Source organism: Medicago sativa, chromosome 6 (assembly GCF_051527215.1).
Source record: "Medicago sativa cultivar Bolivia chromosome 6, Bolivia_mono, whole genome shotgun sequence".
Taxonomy (NCBI): Eukaryota; Viridiplantae; Streptophyta; class Magnoliopsida; order Fabales; family Fabaceae; genus Medicago; species Medicago sativa.
Window position 1 is genome coordinate 58,910,841 of NC_140754.1, and position 21,753 is coordinate 58,932,593.

Below are 21,753 nucleotides of genomic sequence, written 5' to 3' on the forward strand. Positions count from 1 at the left end.
ATTTCAAAAGCATCGACAAGGAAATCGCCAACACCAAAGAAACCACCAAATCAATTACATATGCTTTACACTTCATTACTATCACCAAAATAAACATCATCAAATAAAATCATCAAGTGTACAAGCATCACCAAAATAACAAACATCATCATGTACACATCTCCATAAAAATCCCCATTACTCACCAACCATATAAATCACCAAGTGACATAATTCACCAAATCACAATTTCATATAATTCACCAAATGACTAAATTCATATATTCACCAAATTTCACCAATACACATAATCACCAAATCACATAGTCAAGCATGACATATTTCACCAATCTCAATTCATGCAATGTTCTAGCCACCTCTACATGCATGTGGTACCAATTGGATTCCGGAGATAATATTACCGAATAATCCATCCATCATCGTGATTCCCATCTTCGTGATTAATTGGATACAACCAGATTTAATGTTATCGATTCATTCCCCCGTCTTCGTGATTTTTCCATCTTCGTGATTACAATACTCAATAAATTCATGGACTTCAAGTAAAGACTCGACATTGCATAACTCAAAATTCATCATCATTATATAATTTACACCATTAATATATATATATATCCTTTCGTGATTCTCATCAATAACATATCATTTGCATCGTCAAGTATTTCCAATCCATACATCACAAATCATCATCAATTAATAATCTCCACGTATTCATCACTAAATAAATAACTCCACATATTCATCACCAAATAAGGAAGCAATATCACTTTATAAGGAATACATTACAAATTAGACGAATAATCACTCATATCATGATAACTGATGACAGGTCATCTTACGTTATTCTTAGCATGTTTTTCAGTTATTTTCAGTAGGGTTTAGCAACAAAAAGGTGGAGTAATAGAGCAACTAGACCTTGCAACCGTGCTGCCGCACGGGTCATATTGATGGAAAACAAAACATTCAATTATATTGTAAATAATAATCTGATTAATCTGTACCAAAAAAAAATTCTGATTAATCCAAATACAATGTTAAAAATAATAATACACATAAAAAAAGGGAACAATTGAAAAAGATACTAATATGCAATTTATCAACTACTTATGCAACTTCAAAATTGTACGGAGACTATATTAATAGGATTTTTTTTTTTTGACAATTGATGTTTAAACATTCTGAAACATTTGTTATATGCTACATTAGTAGTCGTATTGATGCAATCAACATACAATTTTTAACATTCTAGGCACATAGACTTTCTCCTCCTGATATCACCTTTTCTTCAAGAACATATCTACCCAACTTTGTAATTATCAACCGAGTACCATTACATAGGCTAGCAGTAAAGTCCAAATATCACATTAACATTACATGAACTCCAACTTTCAATTTTAATTTGTGATTTGGAAGACCAAAAAAATTAATTGTGTTCAAAAATTTAGACGTATGAACATCATCCGGCCTATTGACCATTGAGGTGTGAGCAAGGTCATCCGGCCTATTGACCATTGAGGTGTGAGCAAGGAGAATCGCAGCTTAAAAAATGGTTAATCAAACATAGAAACAACTCCAATGGAGCTACACTTGTATACTCACCTACATTAAAATCACTTTAAAATACATGACACATACACTCTTGCCATACTATATAACTCAAGAGAGGCTAAAAATCTATTTTGGTATGAGCTTTCTTATACTAAAATAAAAGCATCAGTACACTAAAATCACATACAAAATCACACTATCAATCTCTTTAGGATCTCAAGCATCTAACTCAGTGATGAAATAAATAGTTGCTTGCCATAGCTAAATAATTTTATGTTCCATGAACTCCAAACTTCTTGCCTTTCCTTTTCACAATGCTTAAGCAGTACAACTCCAAGATACAATTCCATTCAATCGTCGACACTTACTTTTTCTCACAGCCACGTCAATTCGAAATTCATGTACACATAGTTCTGAACTAACACAAAAAAAACAATAGAGTTGCATCACATGACTATTGCAAAACACACTTTATGCAGAAAAATTACAACAGGAATCAACAGGGTTAGCAACACCTTAAATCCTTACCACCAAAGATTAACAAATAACCACCATCACTATAGCACTCCAAGTTGCATCAAAATTAATAAGCAACAATGCCTTTAGTATATTTTTCATAACACAACAGTATAAGATGTGAACACCTATCTAGTGGACTATCTAGTGGATCAATGTTTGCTCTCCCTCCTAAAAGCAATGAAAACAAATGGACCATACATTTCAAATTATCAAAACATGTGGTAAAAGAGATAAAAAAAACATTTCAAATTATCAAAAGAGACAGAGAGATACATCATACATCAGCCTTTTCTAAGGAGTACATGAGCAACTTTATGTTATTTATGATGCAGCAAGGTTATTATCTCAATGCCAATGAATAACGTCAAAGCCAATGAACCGAAATACTACACTATACTCATAATGGATGAAAAAAAAATTAAACCATGTAAATCACTAATTTAAGAAAGATAAGAATGCACAACTAAATTATTGAAGAGTTTGTCCAATAACTTCTAATTAAACAAACATTACCTCTCATTGAAGGATTTACCTCCTTTATGCATGTCAGCAGTTGGTAATGTACATTCTTTTCTTGAGAGAAGTGAACTCTTAAGTGAAACACAAATCAAACTTTTATGATTCTGCATCATCATCATGTATGTCAAGATGGTTTAATTTGAGAGCAGCAGCTGTCCGCGTCGTCTGCTCACTCCGGCTAGATGGAAAACCATCACTCCTGCCTTCATATACACATGATTTCTGCTGTCACGTTCCTAACTTTTATTAAAACGCAAATAGTAGAGATACATGAATGCTTACTTCATATAAGTTGTAAGTTAAACTTGCTGATGCTTATAAACAAAAAAAAAGGAGAGTTTGACCTCCTAAGTAACAAATGTTATAACTATGAGATTTGGAATGATTATTAATATTGAGCAGCTGAATTCGGCTTCTAAAGACCAAATGCTTACTGTAAAATGTTTTATGCTTAATGTTATGAAGGTAACTGAATTCTTTAGGGCAACGATCAACGATCAAATTATCCCTTACTTCCAAATCATCCACTTGAATTACGTGAGAAACATCATACGCATACTTCCGCAACTGAGACACCTGAAACACATTATGAATATTCGACAACGACGACAGTAACACAGTCTGATACGCTATAGCTCCAACATTCTCATCAATCTCAAACGGTCCAACAAAACGCAGTGTCAACTTCCGTCACTTCAAAGCACGTCTAACACCGGTTACAGGATTCACTCTCAAGAACACATGATCACCAACCTCAAATTCAATATCCTTCCTCCTCTTAGCATGGTAACTCTTATGCCTACTCTGAGACACACTCATATTTTCCTGAATCATCTTAACCTTCTCTGGCGTCTCTTGCACAACCACCGGTCCTAACAAAGCACTTTCTACTGACTCATACCAACACACTGGCGTCTTAAACCTTAGTCCAAACAAAGCTTCAAACGACGCCATCCCTATACTAGAATGAAAATTGTTGTTATAAGTAAACTCAATCAACGGTAAATATTCGATGCTAAACCCTGAATAGTCCTCTCTGTGAGCCCATTAGTTTGGGGATGATAAGCAGAACTTAACCTTAACTTGGTTCCCAAAGCAGCTTGTAAACTCTCCCAAAACATAGAAGTAAACCTCGAATCCTGATCAGACACAGTACTAGAAGGAATACCATGCAATCTGACAATTTGATCGATCTAGATCTCAGCCAACCTCGCCACAGACATACCGATCTTGATAGGAACAAAACCTGTCGACTTCATCAACCGATCAACAATCATCCAAATAGAATCAAATCCATTCACAGTCTTCGGCAACGCTCCGACAAAATCCACAGATTACCATCTCTAAATAATTACCCCAACTCACTAGTAACTTAGTAAAAATAATTATTCCCACTTTTTTTAAAAAAAGAATAACCTTCTTAACAAAATGACTAATTTACCCTTACTCACCAAATGACTAAAATACCATTCTTAAGCCAAAATCCACTAATCCCGAATAAAATGCACAAAGAGACAATTAATCACATACAAGTAAATATAATCATACATAATAAATAATTAAAATAATTCTAGCGAAAAACCGATTTTCACAACTCCCCCCTTAAAAAGAATTTTCGCCCTCGAAAATTACCTGAAGAAAACAACTTCGGATATGAAACCCTCATCCTACTCTCTGATTCTCAGATAGCACTCCCAGCTGTAACAGCCCGATTTTCGATAGATATATTTTATTATTTATTTATGTGTGTTATATGTGCTCTTATGTGATTATTTGCCTCTGTGTGTATTTTTGGTTGGGAATTGTAGAATTCGGTGTTAGAAGGGTATTTTAGTCATTTAGCGAGCAGGGGTAATTTTGTAATTTGGTTGAGGATTATGTTTAGTTCTTTTTGAGAGTTGCTATTTTACTAAGTGCTTGGGAGTTGTAGTAATTTATTTATTTACCGGTAGATGACCGTTAGTGTTATATTTTACCGTTAAGTGAGTAGTAACATTTTGGGTTAGAATAGAAATGGGTTAGGCCCATTAAGACATTGTGAATTGAGCCCAATTGAGTAGAGCCTATATAAACACTAATTGGAAGTGAAATTGGGGTTTTACCAACATTTCATTTCATTAAGATAGAGATAGAGAGAGGGTAAGGGTTCAAGAGGAAGAACAAGAGAAAGGGGTTGGAGGCTAGAGCTAGAAGAGGAATTCATCATCTAGGAGCTAAATTGAAGCTTGGGTTAGAGATTCTTGGTGCTAGAGGTAAGAGGGTTAGGTTTCACTCATAATTTCATAACTTTTCCCTTTTACCCATTTTTATGAAATTGATGAATTGATTTTAATTGGTGTAAATTCGTGCATGATTGTTGTTGTTATGTTTGAGAACATGATTTGTATGATAATTGTGTTGTTGTTGTTGAATTTGTATGTCAAAATGGGTATATATGAATATGATATGTTTTTGTGTGAGATTGATGAAGAATGAAGTTGTGGTTGTTAAATTGTGGATGATTTCATGATTAGATGTTGTTGTTGTTGTTGTTAGATGTGTTGTTGATGAATTGATGCATTGGGTATCATGAATTGGTGAATTATGATGAGATTTGTTGTTGTTGTTCAAATTTGTGAAGTGGTGTTAAGTTGTTCATGTGAAGGACCAAAATGAAGTTTTGATATATGAAGTGGTTGACTGAGTCTTTGATGTTTTTAGGTGAGTTAGACTTGGTAGGATTTCTGTTTTCATGTTGTGATTTTGTTAGTTGAGTCGTTTGGGAGAAAACGGGATTTTCGTGTGAAAATTCGAGTGTTAATTGTTTTGAAAATGAGTGTGATGTGATGTTTTGGAAAATGATTTTGGGATGGTTGAAACTGGAATTTTTCTGTAGATTATGATAGGGCTAAGTGTCAGGAACGTGTAGGCGAAAACGGCATCGAAAACAGGTTAACGGTTTGGATTTTACGCGCAAAAACGTGAAAATTGGAAAATCTGATGTTGTCTGTCAGTTGGCCATCGTACTACGATTTTGGCCATCGTACTACGATTTTTGACCAGTTTTTGGAGTGTTTTCGCACTGGAAAAATCGTACTACGATGGAGAATAATCATACTTCGATTTTGCCTGACCAGAAACTTTAAAAATGCATTTTTCTTCAATCCAATTGCTTCTAAACTTGTTCCAAAGTGTAGGGTCTTTATCCTAACCATCTAGGGGTGTTTTTATGAAGGAAATAACTTTGTTTAAAGGGATCTATTGAGTTCTTATGTTTCTTGGCATTGAAATGGATTAATTAAGAGACGAACTTGGTGAATCCTATAATTCGTTGTGTTTGGCCGATGAAATGCTTATGTAACCTTTACTGCACGTACATGTGACTTATGAGAATACATGGTATAGTCAATTGAGCTTGTTTACTTGGTTTTGACTTAAATGCTCAATTATTTTTAATGTTGTGATTTTGAGAGACGAACCTTGTTGAAAATGAGTTTTGAGAGCCAATTGCTTATGAATCTCTTATGGATAGTTGTTATTGTTGGAACAAAATGTGTTTAACAATGAACCTTAAAGAGTTTTGATGATAACAAGGTATTAAAAATTGTAAATTGGACTAGCTAATATTTGTTCAAGTGTACAGGACCACAGTTAAATAGTTACATCATTAATTGGTTCTGAATGAGCAAATGAAGAGCAAAAGAAAATGAAGCTTAGATGATTCTGAAGGCAATACGCTCCTGAAAGTAAAAGCGCTCCTGAAGTAAAGCTGCTCCTGAAGAATAGTGCTCCTGAAGACAAGAGGTCCAGAAGCCACATCATCAGAAGCTGCATCATCAGAAGTTGGAGAAGCTGCAGAAGCTGTTTCATCAGAAGTTGTATCATCAGAAGCTGCATCATCAGAAGTCATTTCACCAGAAGCTGAAGATCAACTGGATTTGCAAAAGATTCAAAGATTGAAGAATCTACATTGCAAAAGCTGTCTATTGGATTCGAAAACACAGCAGAAAATTAGTGGAACATTGCAACGGTCATTTCAAAGGTGTTTGAAGGCATGTGCTTGCAATTTGGACGAAAGCGTTGACATTGTACTTTGTACGAATTGTACAACCACGTTCTCCACTACTCTGTTTTGTGTCCACGCTACAAGACAAGAAAACAGCTCCAGAATACGGCTTCGCCTGCATAGATGTTCCTTTGGATAAGGAATGGATTTCAAATTGGTTCTTCATAGGACAACAACCAAATCAGGCAAAAGATCACTGGTGAAAGATCAAGCTTCAACAACGACTCTTTGGTGTGCTGACAATTTCACAACGTCTCTTTCACACCTCTATATAAAGGAGTGAAGACCTAGAGATTTGGTAATGCAAGAACGCTGAACGAAAGACTCACAACATTTTTACAAGTGCCAAACCTCTGCTGAAATTGTTCTGCATTCACTTAGAATTTCTGTGTCTTAAAGTCATATCTTAGAAATTCTTAAGTCCATTGAGTCTGTATCTGATTTGTATTGTGAGCACCTCTGATTGTATATCAAGTGTTCAACCTTAAACAATTTTCTGTGTAATTTTGTTTAGTTAGGAAGTCTCTTGCAATTGTGCTTGAGCAGGAAGTCTCTTGATTGTGTTCTTGAGCAAAGGAAGTCTCTAGCTTGTGTGCTTGAGCAAAGGAAGTCTCTTGCTTGTGTGCTTGAGCAATTGTAATCAGATATTACTCTTAGTGAAATCTCCTTGGAAGTGCAAGGGGGACTGGACTACTTCCGGATTGTGGAAGGAACCAGTATAATTGCTTTGTGTCGTTCTTCTTCTCTCTCTCTGTTTTATTCCGCTGCATTTAGATTCTGATTATCACTTCAGAAGCTGTCTCGCTTAGCTTCTGATCAGTGTGTTCAGTTTTTAGGAGAAACGAAGAATTTTTCTAAAACACAATTCAACCCCCCCTTCTTGTGTTTTTCTCACCTTCAATTGGTATCTAGAGCCTTGGTCTGTTGTGTAACACTTAACCGTGCAATAGTCAAAGATCTGAGAAAAACATGTCTACTCCTCCTCCTGGTTCCAGTGATACTAGCTATAAAAATGTCTCACATGATTATAGTGATAGTAAGAAATCCAGTGTTGGAAAGATTCCAAAATTCAATGGAGATGCTGAGGAATTCTCTTGGTGGAAGACCAACTTTTACAGTTACATCATGAGCCTAGATGAAGAATTATGGGATATTCTGGAAGATGGTGTTGGTGATTTAGTCCTTGATGAAGAAGGAGCTGCTGTGGATAGAAAGAAACATACTCCAGAACTGAGGAAACTCTACAAGAAGCATCATATTATCAGAGGAGCCCTTGTCACTGCCATACCAAAAGCAGAATACATGAAGATGAGTGACAAATCCACTACTAAAGCTATGTTTGCTTCTCTCTGTTCCAATTATGAAGGGAGCAAGAAGGTCAAAGAAGCAAAGGCTCTCCTGCTTGTACATCAGTATGAGTTATTCATGATGAAGGATGATGAAACTATTGAGGAGATGTACTCAAGGTTTCAAACCTTAGTTTCTGGGCTACAGATTCTAAAGAAGAGCTATGTTGCTTCTGATCATGTAAGCAAGATACTCAGAAGCTTACCTGCCAGATGGAGACCGAAGGTGACTGCCATTGAGGAAGCTAAAGATTTAAACACTTTAAGTGTCGAAGATCTTGTTAGTTCTCTCAAAGTTCATGAGTTAAGTCTTAATGAACATGAGTCTACTAAGAAGAGTAAATCAATAGCTCTTCCATCCAAAGGCAAGTCATCAAAAGCTCTCAAAGTGGTTGAATCTGAAGAGGAAGAACAGTCAAGTTCAGATTCTGAACCAGATGCTGCTGAAATGGCCATGCTCTCAAACAGACTTCAATATCTGGCCAAGAAGAACAGAAAGTTTCTCGCCAAAAGGGGTAACTCCAGAAGCTCAAGGAAAGAAGATCAGAAGGGATGCTTCAACTGTAAGAAGCCGGGACACTTCATTGCTGAATGCCCTGATCTTCAAAGAGAAAAGTCAAAGGACAAGTCAAAGAGGTCTACATTCAAACCAAGCAAATTCAAGAAGCAGATTAAGCAGAGTTTAATGGCAACCTGGGATGATTTGGGTAGTGAATCTGGATCTGATAAAGAGGAAGCTGATGAAGATGCAAAGGTAGCTGTTGGGTTGGTAGCAACAGCAACTTCAGAAGCTGGATCAGATTCAGACTCATAAGATGAAAACGAGGTATATTTCAAAATTCCCAGAGATGAACTTGTTGAGTCACTTAAAGAACTTCTTACACATTTTGAAGTAAGAACCAATGAGTTGAAGGATTTAAAAGAAAAATATGCTGATTTGGTACAACAGCAAAAATCAACTCTATTGGATCTGAAAGCTTCTGAACAAGGACTTAGGGGCTTTGACTTCATGTGTAAAACATATGAAGATCAGCTCAGGTTCTTATGTCAGAAGCTACAAGAAAAGTGTAATGAAAAACCTTTAAGTAATCATGAAATTGCTCTTGAAGATTTTATTATATCTGGCATTGACAGAAGCAGAGTTGCTTCTATGATTTATAGCATTTACAAGAACAATGGCAGAGGAATTGGTTTTCCAGAAGTGAAACTTGAGAAAACCAATCTAAAGTCTTGTTGTGAATGCATCAAGGAAGGTCTAAAAACATTCTTTGTACCAGAAGGGGCTGAGTTGGAAACTGTTGTTCAATCAGAACCTGAAGCTTCTAGTTCTAAGGCTAAGATTACTTCAAAGCCAAAGAACTCTAAGTCAAAGGCTATGATCAAATCTGATTCCAAGATTTCAAAGGTTAGGATCCTGAAAAGATCAGAACCTATTCCCCAGAGTCTGGTGAAACCAAAATCTGGGGTTCTGAAGTCTAAATTTCAGAAGAAGTCAGTTACTGCTTCTGAAGTACCAAAACCTAAGGTGATGGTTAATCAGAAGCAACCCAACTCACAGCACAAGGTACAAGAAGTGAAGAGTAAAGCCTTAAGTACTAACCTTCCAGGACCCATAGGACAATGGGTACCTAAATCTAAAAATGTCAATGATGCAGGTATGTCTAAGAGCAGTGCCAAAGCAAAGATCATGGTACCTAGACAGCGGTTGCTCAAGACACATGACAGGAGACAAGTCCATGTTCCTCAGCCTAACAATGAAAGAGGAAGGAAATGTGAAATTTGGAGGCAACCAGTCAGGCAAGATAATAGGTACAGGAACTATTGGTAATTCCTCTACCTCAATTAATAATGTATGGTTGGTAGATGGTCTTGAACATAACCTTTTGAGCATTAGTCAATTTTGTGATAATGGTTATGATGTGCTTTTTGAAAAACCCAACTGTACAGTAATCAACAAGGAAGACAAATCCATTGTGTTCAAGGGAAAGAGAGTTGACAATGTCTATAAAATCAATTTTTCTGAACTGGCTGATCAGAAGGTGTTTTGCCTACTATCAGTGAATGATAAGAAATGGATGTGGCACAGAAGGTTGGGACATGCTAACTGGAGGTTAATCTCTAAGATTAGTAAGTTACAACTTGTGAAAGGGCTACCAGACATTGACTATCATTCAGATGCACTCTGTGGTGCATGTCAGAGAGGAAAAATTGTGAAATCATCTTTTAAAACCAAAGACATTGTTTCAACCTCAAGACCTTTAGAATTACTCCATATTGATTTATTTGGACCAGTGAGTACTGCATCCTTATATGGAAGTAAATATGGATTAGTCATTGTTGATGATTACAGCAGATGGACTTGGGTGAAATTCATAAAGAGTAAAGATGTTGCGTGTGATGTATTCAGTAGCTTCTGCACTCAAATTCAATCAAAAAAAGAATCAAAAATTTTGAAAGTCAGAAGTGATCATGGTGGAGAATTTGAAAATGAGCCATTTGAAACCTTTTGTGAAAAACATGGAATTTTCCATGAATTCTCTTCTCCTAGAACACCACAACAAAATGGGGTTGTAGAGAGAAAGAATAGAACTTTACAAGAAATGGCCAGAACCATGATTCATGAAAACAATTTACCAAAACATTTTTGGGCAGAAGCAGTGAATACAGCATGCTATGTTCAAAATAGGATCTATATTAGACCTATTTTGGAGAAAACAGCATATGAACTCTTTAAAGGAAGAAAACCCAATATCTCTTACTTTCATCAATTTTGATGTACATGTTACATTCTGAACAACAAGCTCTGCCTAAAGAAATTTGATGCCAAGGCCCAAAGAGGAATCTTTTTAGGTTACTCTGAAAGGTCAAAGGCATACAGAGTGTATAATTCAGAAACACTCTGTGTTGAAGAATCTATGCACGTTAAATTTGATGACAAGGAGCTTGAAGATAAAACTTCAAAGCAAGGTGAAAGTTTTGCAGAGATACAGGTTCCTGAAGTTACTCCAGAACATGATCAGATAGCTGAGTCTGAAGATAGTCCAGAAGCTGAACCCACATCAGAAGCGCAAGATGAAGCTGCTTCTGATGAAGCACAAGATGGCTCACATCAAGCAGATCCTCCCAGAAACACATTCAAACACAAGTCTTCACATCCTGAGGAGCTAATCATTGGAAACAAAGATAGTCCAAGAAGAACAAGATCACATTTCAAACAAGTGGAGTCAATGATCGGACTAATCTCAATGATTGAACCTACAACAGTTGATGAAGCACTTTCAGATGATGGATGGATCCTAGCTATGCAAGAAGAGTTGAATCAATTTCAAAGAAATGATGTGTGGGATCTGGTACCCAAACCTCAGCACAAGAACATTATTGGAACAAAATGGGTATTCAGAAACAAGCTGAATGAGCAAGGTGAAGTAAGAAGAAACAAAGCCAGGCTTGTTGCACAAGGGTATAGTCAACAAGAAGGCATTGATTACACTGAAACGTTTGCTCCAGTTGCAAGATTGGAAGCAATCAGGTTACTTCTTTCCTATGCAGTTAATCATGGCATAATATTATATCAAATGGATGTCAAGAGTGCATTTCTAAATGGTGTCATAGAAGAAGAAGTGTATGTCAAGCAACCTCCTGGATTTGAGGATATTAAACATCCTGACCATGTTTTTAAACTGAAGAAATCACTATATGGCTTGAAACAAGCTCCCAGAGCTTGGTATGATAGACTAAGTAATTTCTTAATCCAGAATGATTTTAAAAGAGGACAGGTTGATACTACACTCTTCAAAAGGACCCTTGGGAAAGATATTCTTGTTGTGCAAATATATGTTGATGATATAATATTTGGTTCTACTAATGCATCTCTTTGCAAGGAATTTTCTGAGTTAATGCAGGATGAATTTGAAATGAGCATGATGGGAGAGCTGAAGTTCTTCCTTGGCATTCAAATCAATCAATGCAAAGAAGGAGTCTATGTTCATCAATCAAAGTACACAAAGGAGCTTCTGAAGAAGTTCAAACTTGAAGATTGTAAAGTGATGAACACTCCAATGCACCCTACGTGCACCTTAAGCAAAGAAGATGAAGGAGCTAAAGTAGATCAGAAGCTGTATAGAGGTATGATTGGTTCTTTGTTATACCTCACTGCATCTAGGCCAGATATTTTATTCAGTGTATGCTTGTGTGCAAGATTCCAATCAGATCCTAGAGAATCTCATATGACTGCTGTCAAGAGAATCTTCAGGTATTTGAAAGGAACAACTAATCTTGGACTCCTTTATAGGAAATCCTTAGATTATAAGCTAATTGGATTCTGTGATGCAGATTATGCTGGTGATAGGATTGAAAGAAAGTCAACCAGTGGCAATTGTCAATTTCTGGGTGATAATCTTATATCCTGGGCTAGCAAAAGACAAACAACTATTGCTATGTCTACAGCAGAAGCAGAATACATTTCAGCTGCAAGTTGTTGTACACAACTACTTTGGATGAAACAACAGTTGGAAGACTATCAGATAACTACTAACAGTATTACCATTTATTGTGATAATACTGCTGCTATTTGTTTGTCTAAAAATCCAATTTTGCATTCAAGAGCCAAGCACATTGAAATCAAACACCATTTTATCAGAGATTATGTTCAAAAAGGAATTTTAGATATACAATTCATTGATATTGAAAATCAATGGGCTGATATATTTACTAAGCCTTTAACTGTTGAAAGATTTGATTTTATAAAGAAAAATTTGAACATGCATTACGTGTCTGATTAGATGTTTGCTTGCTCCTGAATAGGATTTTAGGTTCTGAAGTTAGTTCAGAAGCAGTAGTCCATCAGAAGCTCTTTATTGAGGTTCTGAGGAAAACTCGCTTCTGATGATGACGTCAGCATCTGAAGTCCAGAAGCTGGATTTATTGCTTTCGAATAGTTGAATTAGTGGAAACGTTGGGAGTTACCTTTTAAAAGTAACTTCTGGCCCACTAACTTGGTAGTTACTCTGTGAACTTCTTACGTGGCCTGTATGTGTTGGTGTATAACTAAAAGGGCAATGATGATTTAATAGCTTTGAAAGTACTTTTCACGCGCCCCCAATTTTGTCATTAATGTTATGTTTGTTTGTCTCTTTTGAATTGCAAACGTTTTACTTTTAACACTTTGTCAATTCACACACTACTCACTCACAACAAACACATTTTGCTCTCAAACCTCTTGCGAAGTAAGCGCAAAAACCTTAGAACCCTAAAATCTCTAAATCTTCTTCAATCATCATCAAATGGCATCATCAAGTTCTAAAGTTTCAGAATCTACTTCAAGCAAGCAAGGCGCAACAGAATCTGGGTCAGTCTACAAAGAAAAGACTATGGATATTCCATGGAAATCCTTAATCGTCCAAGTAGAATCGCCAGTGGACTTCACTTCACTCAAGAAGTACGAAGTGGACATGGAAGGATATGTAGAAACTCAGAAACTGTCCGGTTACTTCAAGATGCTAAATGGGCCAACGTATGTGAACTTGGTCAAAGATTTCTGGTTAAGGGCTGAAATCGTCAATAGAAAGCCTATGAAAGTAGCAGGTAAACAAGCTGGGTCGAAGAAAGGAAAGAAGGAGATTGAGTTGAATCCCACTTCCTTCAGTAGCCTTGAGATAAGGTCTGAAGTGATGGGTATTCCCGTAATCATCACAGAGGAGACAATTGCTAAAGCATGTAGAATGAACGCAGAAGGAAGGTTTCAAGAAATAGTTAAGAAGGATGATGTCCTGCTGCAAAACTACTACAACACTCTTCTGGGTGGTAACAAAGATGCTAAGCCTTCTGAAATGGAGATTCACAACAGAATGTTGGTGAAATTCAGTAACGACTGCTTCTTTCAAAGAGCAGGTGGGTCTGATCAACCCAACAACCAACAGAAGCTAGCAATTTACTTCATGACCAATCTGGAAAAGATAAACTTCTCAAGATATGTATTGGATCATCTCTGCTGGGCTATTAATGAAGGCACAGTCAAAGGAAGGAAACAAGTGCCCTATGGAAGATTGCTCTCTGAGATCTTTTATCAAGGGAGAGTGCTGGATTTATTGAGAAGGACAAGGGATGCTTCTGATAAATGCTTCGAAGTTTCTACTGCAGAGAAGACTATCAGTAGCAAGACATTGCATTCTATGCACATATTCAAGACAGCCCCTAAATATGAGAAGTGGTTGGAGATGACCACAGAAGAATCTGAGACTATCAGGGACTTTCCTTCCATTGTTAAGGAAAGAAATCCTGAACACTTAGCTAAATTAGTAGCTGAGTACGTCTTGGAGGAAGATGCGAGTTCTCAGGAGGAAGCTGCTCTTGCTAAAGGGAAAGGCAAGAAGGCCAAGGCAGTTGCTGTGTCAGAAGCTGCTGTTTCTGATGCACCTAAAGGAAAGAGAGCCAGAACTAGTTCAGAATCTGATGCTGCTCCTACTAAAGGAAAGAGGGCCAGAACTAGTACTGAGTCAGAAGCTGCTGTCGCTAAAACTGAAAAGCAAAAAGTTGCTAAATCTGTTTCTGTCAAGGATAAAGGAAAGATGCAGAAGGTTGGTGCTGCTTCTATTCCTCAGAAAAGAAGAAAAGGTAAGGCAGATCTGGTAATCACCAAAGAGCAGCTGGAGGAAGCTCTTGAAGAAATAGAGAAAGAAGAGGCTGAGCCCAAGCTGAAGAAAAAGAAGGCTCCCCTTCAACTTGTGAGTCCTATGGTTGAGATGACTCCAATAAGGAAAAGGATGGCAGATGAACGTGCTTCTGATATGTTATCAAGCAAAAAGGAACTAAAAGCACAATACATTCAACAAAGAGATGACAAGCTCAAGACTTTGGGTATGGAAGACTGTGATAGGTTCTTCAAAGAGAAATTGGCCGAAGTAAGAACAATTGCTGGTAAGACTGATGAAGACAAGGAGGAAGAAGAAATGATGATCATTTTTGAAGATGCTCCAGAAGATGGAACTTCAGAAGTAGTAGGTAACTCAGCTATGTTATCTAAAGTACCTCAAGTTTCTCACACATCCTCTATTCCTTCTGAAGACACTTCCTTTCTAGATCACCTAGAAAGTCATTATCTAGGTGAACTACCCCAATTTAACTTTAACTCCACCTCAGAAAAAGCCTCTGAAATGACTTCAGAAGCAACCGCTTCTGATAACGTTGTTTCAGAAGACCCCCCACAACAAAAACCTTCATCAGACAAAGCCTTTTCACCCCCTCAATCTTCACCCCCTACAACTTCATCACCCCCAATTGTTCCTGAACTATCTGTTCCTGAACAAGTCACTCCTCAAAAGACCGTTCCTGAACATTCTGTTCCTGAACAACCAGTTACTAAACCCACTCCTGAACCTGAACCTGAAACTGCCGCTCCTGAACACATTGTTCCTGAGCTAACCTCTGAGGATGATCAAAATGATCATGCCTCTGATATGGTAGTTGACCCCACTCCTGACCAACCATCAACCAGCCAATCCGTAACTACAAATGACCAATCATCACCAAACCTACCAATTATTCCCTTAGCCCCTCCAAAACCCTCTAAACAACCTTCACCTCCCACCATATACCTGGATTCTCAAGTTCTAAAGGATGTGTGGGAAGATATTGCTTCTGAAGTTCTCAGACTGATAGCAAGTAGAAATGACCTGGGTCATACAATAAGCTATCAGAAGCAATGGAGAAGGATCAAGGAAAGGGTCGTCAACCTAATTTCAGCGCTGCATGATTCCTGTATTGAGGCTCAAGAGCAAGCCAAGCAGAAGCTGGAAGATTGGTTGAATGGCATAGAAGAGAATACTGGAGATGTCGAAGTTCTTGGTACTTGGGTGAAGAATCCACTCAGTATCAGAGGCAGAGCACCTGATGAATTCCTGCCTAAGGAACTGCATCTGAGTATTCCTTCTGAGATCCTAGAGAAGCTTGATGCACCTAACCTGGCTCTAGCTCAGGAGAACAAGGTGCTCAAAGAAGAAAATGAGAGGTTGGAAACAGTGCTTATAGAGCAGAAGCTGAAGATATCAAAGTTGGAAACTGACATGCAAGAAGCCAAGATTAGAGAAGACAACTACAGAAAAGATATGGACAAGAAGTATGCTGATGTTCAAGAGCTTCTGAAGAAGATTTTAGAGAAATAAGCCAAACCCATAGTTGCACACTTTTAGCTTATTTTTCTGTCTTTTTAGGCTTTTGATACTCTTTGTTCATTTCTGCTTCTGATTTCTTTCGCTTCTGATATAAGATGCTTCTGAATTTTTCCTGCTTCTGAAAACCTTTAACTGTTTATACCTTGTTGTTATTATTATTTGCTATGTCTGTTTATTTAATCTTTGAAGATGGTCGATGTGTTTTAAAATGATTTGAATTATGCTCTGAACCTTTAATCTTATGTTTTTCTCATCTCTTCTTTTTGTTTATGTCTTTTTGTTAATGACAAAAGGGGGAGTATATGTGATAGTATTTAAAGGCTCTGAGCCCCATTAATTAATGTTTGAATATTTTGAAAATTTCTATCTCTTTTTATCGGTGTATCAAAAAGGGGGAGTATCAAATTTCAAATAAAAATTAATTGAACCATTCTTCTTATCTATAAGTCAATTCTTTCAATTTTTTTTTAAGCTCTGATATTATTGTGCGAAAAATGAATTTAATTAACCTGGATAGAACTTAGGGGGAGCTTACAAACCTCACCTTAAAGACTATCAGACTCAGGGGGAGTTAGAGCTTACAAACCTCAGACTCTGAGCTTACAAACCTCAGAACCCCAAGGTCAACTTGTTAATTAGATTAACAACAATTGATCAATTTTAAATACTATTGTTTGTCATCATCAAAAAGGGGGAGATTGTTGGAACAAAATGTGTTTAACAATGAACCTTAAAGAGTTTTGATGATAACAAGGTATTAAAAATTGTAAATTGGACTAGCTAATATTTGTTCAAGTGTACAGGACCACAGTTAAATAGTTACATCATTAATTGGTTCTGAATGAGCAAATGAAGAGCAAAAGAAAATGAAGCTTAGATGATTCTGAAGGCAATACGCTCCTGAAAGTAAAAGCGCTCCTGAAGTAAAGCTGCTCCTGAAGAATAGTGCTCCTGAAGACAAGAGGTCCAGAAGCCACATCATCAGAAGCTGCATCATCAGAAGTTGGAGAAGCTGCACCATCAGAAGCTGCAGAAGCTGTTTCATCAGAAGCTGTATCATCAGAAGCTGCATCATCAGAAGTCATTTCACCAAAAGCTGAAGATCAACTGGATTTGCAAAAGATTCAAAGATTGAAGAATCTACATTGCAAAAGCTGTCTATTGGATTCGAAAACACAGCAGAAAATTAGTGGAACATTGCAACGGTCATTTCAAAGGTGTTTGAAGGCATGTGCTTGCAATTTGGACGAAAGCGTTGGCGTTGTACTTTGTACGAATTGTACAACCACGTTCTCCACTACTCTGTTTTGTGTCCACGCTACAAGACAAGAAAACAGCTCCAGAATACGGCTTCGCCTGCATAGATGTTCCTTTGGATAAGGAATGGATTTCAAATTGGTTCTTCATAGGACAACAACCAAATCAGGCAAAAGATCACTGGTGAAAGATCAAGCTTCAACAACGACTCTTTGGTGTGCTGACAATTTCACAACGTCTCTTTCACACCTCTATATAAAGGAGTGAAGACCTAGAGATTTGGTAATGCAAGAACGCTGAACGAAAGACTCACAACATTTTTACAAGTGCCAAACCTCTGCTGAAATTGTTCTGCATTCACTTAGAATTTCTGTGTCTTAAAGTCATATCTTAGAAATTCTTAAGTCCATTGAGTCTGTATCTGATTTGTATTGTGAGCACCTCTGATTGTATATCAAGTGTTCAACCTTAAACAATTTTCTGTGTAATTTTGTTTAGTTAGGAAGTCTCTTGCAATTGTGCTTGAGCAGGAAGTCTCTTGATTGTGTTCTTGAGCAAAGGAAGTCTCTAGCTTGTGTGCTTGAGCAAAGGAAGTCTCTTGCTTGTGTGCTTGAGCAATTGTAATCAGATATTACTCTTAGTGAAATCTCCTTGGAAGTGCAAGGGGGACTGGACTACTTCCGGATTGTGGAAGGAACCAGTATAATTGCTTTGTGTCGTTCTTCTTCTCTCTCTCTGTTTTATTCCGCTGCATTTAGATTCTGATTATCACTTCAGAAGCTGTCTCGCTTAGCTTCTGATCAGTGTGTTCAGTTTTTAGGAGAAACGAAGAATTTTTCTAAAACACAATTCAACCCCCCCTTCTTGTGTTTTTCTCACCTTCAGTTATACCTTATATGAAGATAATTGATGATGTATATATGTGACAACTACATGATAATTGAATGATGAATGTTGTTGGTGATTGTATATATGCTATGTGGTGGTGAATTGATGTTGATTGCATATATACCATGTGTTGGTGATGTAACACTCTATTTCTAATAAGCGGTAAAACGCGCGAATATACAAACATATTCTAGAAATAGATACTACGTCTTCGAATTCAAACATACATGCATAAAGATCATGTTACATAACATAGCAGCGGAACATACATATAATCCATAATCAACTCCCAATCTCAACATCATAAAAAAAATATATCCTCCACATCTCAAAATACAATAATATCTCATCTCAAAACTACATAGTCAAAAAAAAAATCAACATGCAAGCACTATCCTAGATCAGAGCCCTAATCTAGACACTTGCATATAAAAGAGGAACTCCACACCTCGGCAACATCAAGCATACAATCTAAGCATCCTGCACTCCATCTACCCGTCCATACGGAAAGGCAGGTTGCAATTGATTTAGCAAACATCATCTATGAACACCACCACAAAACGGTCCAGAAAAGGATGAAATATCCTATTCATATACTCCATGAATAGGATATTCATAGTGTCCATACCTCGTTCTGAACGCAGTTTTGGATATATCTTCCACCTTTACTCTAATCTGATGATATCTTGATCTCAAATCAATCTTGCTGAACACTTCTGCACCAACCAACTGATCCATCAAATCATCAATCCTCGGAAGCGGATACCGATTCTTGATTGTCACATTGTTCAACTGCCGATAATCCACACACAACCTCATGCTTCCATCCTTCTTCTTAACCAACAATACTGGAGCACCCCACGGAGAAACACTTGGCTTGATAAACTGCTTCTCGAGCAAATCTTCCAACTACTTCTTCAACTCACCCAACTCTAATGTAGACATCCAATACGGTGCAATCGAAACAGGACTCGTTCCTGGCACCAAATCAATTGCAACCTCAACTTCCCTCTCCCGCGGTAACTCGGTAACGTCGTCCAAAAAAACTTCTGGAAACACTTGCACTACCGGCAAATCACCAACTCCTTTCTCACTACTTTCCTTCAAGGAAGCAAACATCATGAACACACTAGCCTCTCCATCCAAAGACTCCTTCACTTTCTCCGCGGTCAAGAACTTCCCACACTCCTCAGCTACCGGCTTAGAAAACGTTATACTCTTGGTCAACAATTAATGTTAACACCAAAAGTCAACATCCAATCCATACCAAAAATCATGTCCATATGCTTCAACGAAAGACACACAAGATCCAACTCAAAATCAACAGGAACCTTAACACAAACCACAACCAACTGAGCCTCCGCAGCCAAAGATACCTTCCCTTGCCAGACCAACACACCTGAAGCAACTGCTACTCCCCCACTACGCTCAAACCCACCTAAAAGAACAAAACAACACAACAAGTACCGAAGGTAACTCAATACAATTCGCATACAACAGGAAATTCAACGGGTTTTGGTCTGGACAAGACCGACCACGGCTCTGATACCAACTTGTAACACCCTATTTCTAAAAAGCGGTAAAACGCGCGAATATACAAACATATTCTAGAAATAGATGCTACGTCTTCGAATTCAAACATACATGCATAAAGATCATGTTACATAACATAGCAGCGGAACATACATATAATCCATAATCAACTCCCAATCTCAACATCATAAAAAAATATATCCTCCATATCTTAAAATACAATAATATCTCATCTCAAAACTACATAGTCAAAACAAAAATCAACACGCAAGCACTATCCTAGATCAGAGCCCTAATCTAGACACTTGCATATAAAAGAGGAACTCCACTCCTCGGCAACATCAAGCATACAATCTAAGCATCCTGCACTCCATCTACCCGTCCATACGGAAAGACAGGTGGTAAACCACTGAGGGTTAGCATTACATCATCATAATCCATATAAGATTAAACAAGAACATTGGAAATGAAAGATATATTCAAGAACGAAGGACAACAAATCATACATGCATTCACAAGTATTCACAACACTTATATCATTCAATATCATCATACCAAGTTCGTATCAACAAGTGTATCATACACGTATCACATATACATAACCATCCCTCCTAGAACACTAGCATCACATGATTATTAATCACTTACATTTCAAGCTATCACATTATTAACATGGCATAGCAAGTATATCCAATCTCTAAACAAATCATCGACATAAGTTCATCAATTATCAATCAATGGAAGGATTACTCACCTTATTCTCCACTTAGCATACTTAATTCAAAAGTACAATTCATTGTTTCAAAGTCATATGAAGTAATCATCATCATCAGGGAAATCACCACATCATATGCATATACATATACAACTCTCACTTCATCATTATTGTCAAATTAATTATCATCAAATAGATTCACCAAGTGTATAAGCACAACAAATAAGACATGCAATTAGAGCATAATTCAATTATTCACAATCATCAACAAAATCCACCAATGTACATATACACCAATTCACACAATCACAACATTCACCAAATTTCACCAATCCACAAATTCACCAAGTCATATATTCAATTATGACACAACTTATCAATTATTCAAATGCATATAATGCTCTAGACTGTTCTAGATGCATGTGGTACCAAATCACCTCAAGGTCGTCACCTTCGATGCAACAAAAACATCGTAATCACCTCAATTAAATATAAAATCCACCACAATCAGTCATGAATGCATGAGCATATGACTCAACTCAATGCATATGTTCACACAAACAATAATCACCTCAACGTCACCAATACTTGTACACATGCAATCAACAACAATTCACCACCACTTAACATATGTACAATCACCAACAACATCCATAATTCAAGCAACATATAGTTGTCACATATATACACCACCAACAATCAACATTTAACATGTTCAACAAATAACATAACATAAACATGTTCATCACCATTCAATTAGTATATATGCATCGACAACAATTCACCACCACTTGACATATACATACATCATTAATCATCTCCACATAAATCAACATATAGTTGCCACATTTCCACATAATTCCTTACAATCCAAATAGAGGAACAAATACAACATATGATCACAAACATCATATTCATCACTCAACAACCATTCATACATCATCTCATAATCATATTAATCCATTCATAAAAGGGTTCGTAAGCAATAGGCTCTCAAAAATCATTTTTTTTAATCAAATTCGTCTCTTAAAGTCAAAATATTTCAAGTAATTGAGCATTTAAGTCAAAACCAAGTAAACAAGCTCAATTGCCTATGCCATGTGTTCTCACAAGTCACATATATGTGCAGTAGAGGTTACATAAGCATTTCATCGGCCAAATACGATGAATTCATGAAAAACTCAAATTTCATCTCACTTTATCACTTTTCACAAA

At 37.0% G+C, this 21,753-nt stretch overlaps 1 long non-coding RNA gene across 1 annotated transcript; it reads right to left on the minus strand.

Annotated features, from left to right (window-relative positions):
* Positions 1 to 1,532: 1,532 nt before the first annotated feature.
* Positions 1,533 to 3,068, minus strand: LOC146915946 (uncharacterized). The gene is made up of 2 exons (XR_015014810.1): positions 2,581 to 3,068; positions 1,533 to 1,961 (listed from the first exon to the last, which is right to left on the minus strand). It is a non-coding gene; the product is annotated as an uncharacterized LOC146915946 (long non-coding RNA).
* Positions 3,069 to 21,753: the final 18,685 nt, after the last annotated feature.